This window comes from Morone saxatilis, unplaced genomic scaffold (genome assembly GCF_004916995.1).
Source record: "Morone saxatilis isolate NCDOM2014 unplaced genomic scaffold, NCSU_SB_2.0 Contig21, whole genome shotgun sequence".
NCBI classification, from domain to species: Eukaryota; Metazoa; Chordata; class Actinopteri; family Moronidae; genus Morone; species Morone saxatilis.
In genome coordinates this window covers 996,162-1,003,608 of record NW_023339774.1, presented here as the reverse complement: position 1 = coordinate 1,003,608, position 7,447 = coordinate 996,162, and the positions used below count along the sequence as shown (strand labels likewise).

The following is a 7,447-nucleotide window of genomic DNA, read 5'->3' as shown; positions in this document are numbered from 1 at the left end:
GGAGAGAGAGGAGAGAAAGAGAGAGAGAGAAAGAGAGAGAGAGAGAGAGAGAGAGAGGAGAGAAGAGAGAGAGAGAGGAGAGAGGAGAGAGATCCCCCGATAGTCTAGGCTATAGCAGCATAACATCAGGACTCACCTGAGCCAGCCTAACTATAAGCTTTATCAGCTCTACTTCTGTTCTACTTTTAGAGACTATAGGAACCAAAATAGCCCTGCATTCAGAGAGCACAGTTCTAGAGGGGTAATTAGGTACTATGAGCTCTTTAAGATATGAAGGGCCCGACGTGAAGAACTTTGTAGGTGAGGAAGACATTTTAAATTCTATTCATAAATTTACAGGGAGCCCGTGCAGAAGAGCATTACAGGAGAGATATGATATCTTTTCCTAGTTCCTGTCAGTACTCGTGCTGCAGCGTTCTGCAAAACAAAAGTTATCTCAGGAAACTTTTTAAATAGAGCAGCTCTAGACCATACTCCTTATAAAATTGGTTACAAATATAATCTGTAGCATGTGGATATGAAATAAAAGGGGACGTAGAACAGAGCCTTGAGGTACTCCACAGTTCAGGGGGACAGAGTATGAAGTTACTAAGAGTAAACTGTTTGAGAGGATGGAAATGAAGCACAGTGAAGAGCAGTTTTGGCAACTCCAACAGTGTCTCCCGACAGATTAAGATACTATGATCTACTATACTAAACAGAGCTTGTAAATAATTTGCCTGAGTCTGCCTTTATGAGCATTAAAAAGAGAAACATGCATGCAGCAGAATGATGAATGATCACCAACAGCTTTCTGCATCTTGAGTTTGTTACATCAGGGTTCTGTATTGACAATTGATGGATTATATTGTGATTATATTGTGATTGGGTTGGGCAGAGAGTCATTTCCTGCTTGTCCTCCATTCTCCCTCACCTCTCTGTGTTCTCTGAAGTCATCTGGAGGCTGCAGTGAACACACTCAGAGAGACAAACAACTTCCCTCCTGCATTTGTAAAGTGTGCAGACAGACCAGCGCAGTGGGAGCTGAGTGAAAAGTTCCATGAGGACATGTTGCACAGAGCCAGTCCGCTTCCTTTATGTTACTTTGTTGTGTTGTACAGGGGTTTGGAGGGGTTCATTGGGAGCTGGCTGAGGTGATGTAATGCAGCAGGAACAAGCCAAGAGCTGGATGTAGGTCAGGATAATAAAGAGGGATGAACCCGGAGCCACATTGAAGACAACACGACGCTCTGTGGCTGTCTGTATTTCCTCCACATATGTGTCAGTGAGGACGTTTAGCATGAGCATAATGGCTTAATGGCCCCCATTCAGGTCAGACAGTCAGGGTACTTAGTATCATTAGTAACAACAGTATTTGCCCTACTATTTGATGTCAAACTGGCTGCTGTGAAAAAGGTCAGTCACACAACTCCATTTCGCTCAAAAAGAAGTCTGAGCACAGAAATATTCCTTCAGTTATGAGAGAGCCATGTCTCACTCTTTGGGTAGCCAGAGTTTCATATCTGACTCTAATTTATTTTCTGAGCTAACGTTAGCAGCAGCTCAGCTCGCAGCCCCTCCAGGACGTCCTTTGTCTGCCCAACAGCATGGGAGAAACAGTGATTGTTAAGGTGGAACTGCTTTATTCAGTGATTGTTAAGGTGGAACTGCTTTATTCAATATTGTTACTGGTTTCAATTAGCGGGTCTGTTTGTTTTGGAGAGGAGGAGCCCTCTGTGAATAACACTGAAGGAATCCTAACTGGGAGACATTTGCTGTCAGACAGCCCCTTTCATCGGGAAACTGAAGCATTTAAATCGATCTATGCTCTTTTCAAAACCTCCTTTGACAAAAACAGTAATTTTACCATGCAGTACACAGTAGTTGCTGGCCCACTGCTGCCTTGACTGGTTAGTTAGTTTGTGTTATTGTGTGACTTTGATGTTAGTTGCTGCCCCCATCCACAGCAATGGTTTGTTCAGCGTCCATGCTGGTACTTCTGTTTGCTTCTCCAAACTTGGAACACGCTAATCGCCATAGTAGCTCATAAAAACCCACTTCAAAAACCCCAAACTATCCCTTTAAATGTATTTGCCATAAATTGCTCATTGACCAAAAGCACATGGCTGCTCTTCAAATGTTATTGATGGCTTTAATATTCTGATCTGTGTTTGAGTGTGATTACATTACACTTCTGTTTTTATTTAGTTTGTTTTATAAGGATTTGTCAGCCTGGCAGACAGGGGATATCCCACAGATGAGGGAATAAATAAAACTTTGTGTTAGAGGTTTGACATGCTGTGGGTTCAGAATACAGTACAACTTCTATTCAAGGAACTTAGCGGACATTAGCTTTTTTTAGATAAGTTAACTTATATTAATTATAGCCAGTTAGGCCAGTGAATTCTTTATTTGAGTTTTAAGTCATGTGGAGCTAACGGCTGACTAAAACGTCCCATGAGCAAGTTAACGATGCAGCTAATAGCGGCCTAACAGCAGCAGTATGTCAGCCATTCCACCGCAGCGTCCTCGGGGACTGAACACATTGATCTTTTTCCATAGACTCATGTCTCGCAGGCGGGCCAGCCACATGGTTTGTAATGGTCACTGCTATTCCTTTTCTCTACCCCTCTACTACTTATCAGACTGTCTTGTATAATTACAGTCTGCCCAATGTGTTGGTATTAATCTTTATAGAGTGACCCGTCACTGGAATGACCGGAGGGGATTGTGCAGTAAAGGAAAGGGAGGCTTCAACTTCACTGCATGTTAATTACAAAAGCATCTTTCTGTGCCAAGAGTATAATGTGCTGCAGTCACTATAATACACAGGGACATGAGTGAATCCTTTAGGAAGGAAGCATGTGTCTGAGCTATTACATAGAAATGTCTGGCTGGAAAAAGCATGTCGCCTCAGGGTCAACGCTGTTTCTGTCACCATGACAAACAAATCTGCTCTTTCATTATAAAGATTCTTTTTTTATAAAGACACATTTTTCTCACTATGACACCAGCTTATCTTGTGATAAACATTTCCAATTATGGTAAATTAGTATGAGGTTGTCTGAATGTCTATATCTGTTTATAATTAGAAAAACATCTAACTAGAGCCTAAAGAGAATATTTTGTTTTCCATGGAGATTTGGAGGAGAAATTGCACATTACAGTACATCTTACAATAAGTGCAAAGCAGTTTGTGACTTAACAGTTGGACTAAATCACTTGAGTGGAGTGAATTCTTCTCCCAGTGAATGTGTAGTCAAGTGGTGACATGGCCTTGGATTTGTGCAAAATGTTGTGGTTTATTGTATGAAGATTATCTATTCTCATTGTCCTGGAATCTTGGACTAGATCATGAATCGACGCTCATTAGGATGTAATATGTAATGTAAAATTAAAACTGAATGTTTATATTACTGATGCATCAATGTGTAAGCAGCATTTCATTGTTGTAGCTGGTTGAGGTGGAGTGATTTTTTTCACTACTTTACATATAGTAGTGTAGTTTAATCTCTAACAATGCAATATTTGCAGTGGAGTGAAATTATAAAGGTGCAAACAAAGGAAATACAATGTACAAGTGCCTCAGAATTGTACTGAAGTACAGTACATGTACTGAAACAGGTGTGAGCAAAAATCTGATTTTAAAAAGTAAGAAACATTTTTGTTCTCAGCCAGAGGACTAAAACTAATAATAGTTTGATACCTGCTTCTGATGTGAACATAACTGATGAAAAAACATTTTTAGTAATTTCTTTTGCCTTTTGTTTACTATTCAGTGTAGAAATCAAAGGTAAACCTGTTGTTCTGAATGAACTTGTACAATTGTTCTGACTACAGTGATGTGTCTCACAAGTACGTAATAACTGCGGATGGCCGCCTCCTCCTGCTAGTAAGATGATCATTCAGAGTTATATAACACAGCAGAAAAGGGCTGTTCTGGCTGTGTCCACTGGCTTGTTGGCTCATTCAGCATAAACAAGTGTCATGCACTTCACACACTGCCAAACAGAAGAATTTGGTTTACTCACTCTCTCCGTGTACAACAATTGAGTGCAAGATAGCATGGTGGACTGAGCAGAACATGTGCAAGGACAAAAACAGGAGAAATCCCACGTGACATGATGCACTCACCCACTTCATACACTACTGTGTGTAAACAGGGATACAGCTCTATGTGACTATAGCAGTGATCATCCTGAGAATATTAGTCATTTGAATGATCATGTTCCATAAATCATCTATTTTGGGAGGCTTGTGCTTCTCGTGACTGAATTTTCAGACCACAATCTGGCTAATTCATCCAAGATGTTTTATTATGTCTTAGCAGCCGTTCAAGTAGCTGAGTAAGCAGACACACGTGCCTAGAGCTGAGCTAAGAGCTAACATCAATCACCTGGAATATGACTTTTCAAAGGGATTTTTGGCCACGTCCAATGAGCGTTTCTTTTTAGAACCTGCCAGTCCTACTGTGTTTGCATTTTAGTCTTCCTGTCGGCTGTATGAAGACAAATATATATTATCTGTAATAAGCAAAACATGACACTTTAATTAGTCACCTAAAATGATGATGACAAAAGTAGAAACCAACATAAAGAGTGCTAGTTTTTGCTAACGCTCTACGTACTGGACATGTGCTTTAAACGGCTGTAGAAAGCCCACCAGATGTTATTTCCCTTGATGATGATCCTGCACAGACAGTCCCTCCACAGGCACACATACCGGGGAGTTAGCCTCTCTGAGCTGCTAGCTTAGCCACAACACAGGTAGCACACAGAAACTTTTACTAACAGTGTGAATGTGCTTCTAGTCACTATAAAAGCTCCAGCGGAGAGTCTGAAAGCAGCTGCTCATGGATGGTTAGCTCCAACTCCTGTTACAGAAACAGCACACTGGTAGTCTAACCATCTATGAGCAGCTGCTGTCAGAGTCATGGATGTATTAAGTGAACTGGATACAGCGTTGGAGGTGGCACAGTGCTCAGTTCCAAAAAAGCCACTTCTGGCTGTAAAGAAATTACCCACATGAATGTGCCCCAGAGACTTCTGCTAGCTGTGGCACTAACTTCCAATTTAGCCCTCTGCTAAACTTGTGCTGCTCTTCTAGACTTTCCAAATGTTATTGGACAGAATGTAAAACCAGTCATTTCGCAGGGGTTTATGATGCTAAAAAATAATTTATCCACCGTTTTACAGCTGCTGCTTCTTTCACAATGTAACCTTATGGGGAAAAGTCTTTTTGGGCCAGTGCATGTCATGTAACGGACGCCAAAGCCTGGTGCTCAGACACTGCAAGCACTTCTTTAACCACAATTGTGATTATTTAGTTACGAGAAAAGTTTCACAAAGAGATACCTTTTACATTATCACAGACATAAAGTAACTGTTTGATCCAGATACAAGTCCCAGTCTGACCCTATCCATGCCCCAATTAAAATTTTCAGGGCGGCTGCATGTCGAAGTGTCTTGAGCAAGATACTGAACACCAAATTGCTCCTGACGCTGTGCATCGGTGAATTAATGTGTATGAATGTATTAGTTTCCATTTGTGATGGCCTTTGACATCCCTGTATGAATGGGTGAACTTGGCATGTAGTGTAAAGAGCTTTGAGTGGCTGGAAATACAGTCCATTTACCATTTACCATTTACCAATATTTACAGCACCTCCTCCCATGAAGTGTAGTTCCAGTGTCCCTGCACTATGTAGAAAAGAAGAATTTTTGTATACTTTAAGTGAGTATTCATGTGCTGTATTCTGCTGAGTGTACAGTTCTCCAGAAAGCGAGCTGCAGCAACCCAAACCATTCTGTGTCTTTACGAGCTAATAGTTAAGGCACATTCAGGCAGCCTCTATCCCAGAGGGATCACTTTATCCTGCCACATTACATGGGCTCCCTTAATTTTAACTTTACCACATTATTTTTTGTGATTACAAAATTGCAGATGAGTAAACATTTGCCCCTTGTTTTCAGGACCGCTTCTAATGTTAAGAAATGCCATAGTACACCATCAGTGGGAATATATGTGTTTCCCCTGAAAAGGCACAATCGCATACAGCTTAGGAAAAGAGAACATCCAGACATGTTCTCTGCAGTATTTGAGCTTTTCCTAATGCAGCAGCTCCTACGTTTCATGGGGCTCTTAAGGCTCATGCTGCTTAGGACCACAAAATAACTTCACACAAGTCAGAAGTATTCCAGACTGAGCACTTTGAACACAGACTGCCCGGCTGGGTCCTCCACGTCTATGATTGAATGGCCCCAAAGGGTTTCCAGTGAGAGGGAACGGAGAGTGACTCAGAGGTTCCACTGGACCAAAATGCACATGATAACACTGCATCAATTCACCAATCCTACACAGTCCTGACAGAAGGCACAGCTGTGGCTGGACTGATGATAGGATTATATGTGCAGACCTATTACACAGTCGCTGTACAAAGAACATGGAGATAGAGTCCCTACAGTAGTTGAGGGCACTGGTTCCTGATGTAAATAATGTTTTTTATGCAGAGGCTCATTTTATGACTCAATGGCTCCATCCAGTGGATTTGCTGGAAAACTACAGTATTTTCCCTATTACAAGACTAACACTGACATAATGCTGGATTACCAACCAGACAGAATAACACTATTAGTAGAACAAAACTTAGAAATGCTATCTAAACCTTCTGTATTATTAATGCATTAAAGCTGCAGTAGGTATCTTTTATTAAAAAAATGTTTTGTTATATTTGCTTAAACTTCACTATATTCTGAGAGTAGTATATGAGACAGATAATCTGTAAAATAATTCAGTTCTTCTTACCCACTGCAGCTTTACAGGTGGGGTCAGTGACCTGACCTTTAAGCCTTCTTAAAATCATATTTAGTTTCCTTTCTGACACGTATTTCCATGCTACAGAAAGAGCACTGTGCCTTTTTGTCTTAGCTTTGTCTAGTTCTAGCATCTTTTTAGGGGCATATTAACAGTAAATAAGGATTTAAATTAACTGATATTTTTTAACCCAAGAAAAAAGTTAGTAGTACTTCTTTCAGACCTAAGAAGTGTCTTCAGACTGTATACAGCATATGTGTGGACTCGCATGACTTGGACAAATTTGATGACTTTAGACTTGACAAAATCAAAAAAGACTTGCACACTTATACTTTAACACCAATGACTCGTGACTTCAGTTTGACTTTTGACTTCTCCAAAGTCTAAAGATTCAAAAGTGTGTTATTTAAAAAGTATGCCACTAATCAGTTAATTTTCCTTAATTTTTTAAAACAACTAACATTAACACTATTATTAATTCCCAGCAAGTCGACACATAATTCCCTACATCCACTTTATTTGAATCAATCTGACAGCATACAATCAGGTTGCAGCAGAGAACCATTAAGAACTAATGTTATTTTACTGAGCATCAGTTGGAAAAAATGATACCAAAAATCCTTTGGTTTGGCATTACATTTGGTGAAAAGTGCAT

General features: G+C 40.3%; 1 protein-coding gene across 1 annotated transcript in view; it reads left to right on the top strand.

The window, feature by feature from the left end:
* The window catches only part of LOC118332360 (ras-specific guanine nucleotide-releasing factor RalGPS1-like), a gene marked incomplete in the record, with an annotated part of 66,856 nt that overhangs the window by 50,574 nt on the left and 8,835 nt on the right, over window positions 1-7,447 (top strand).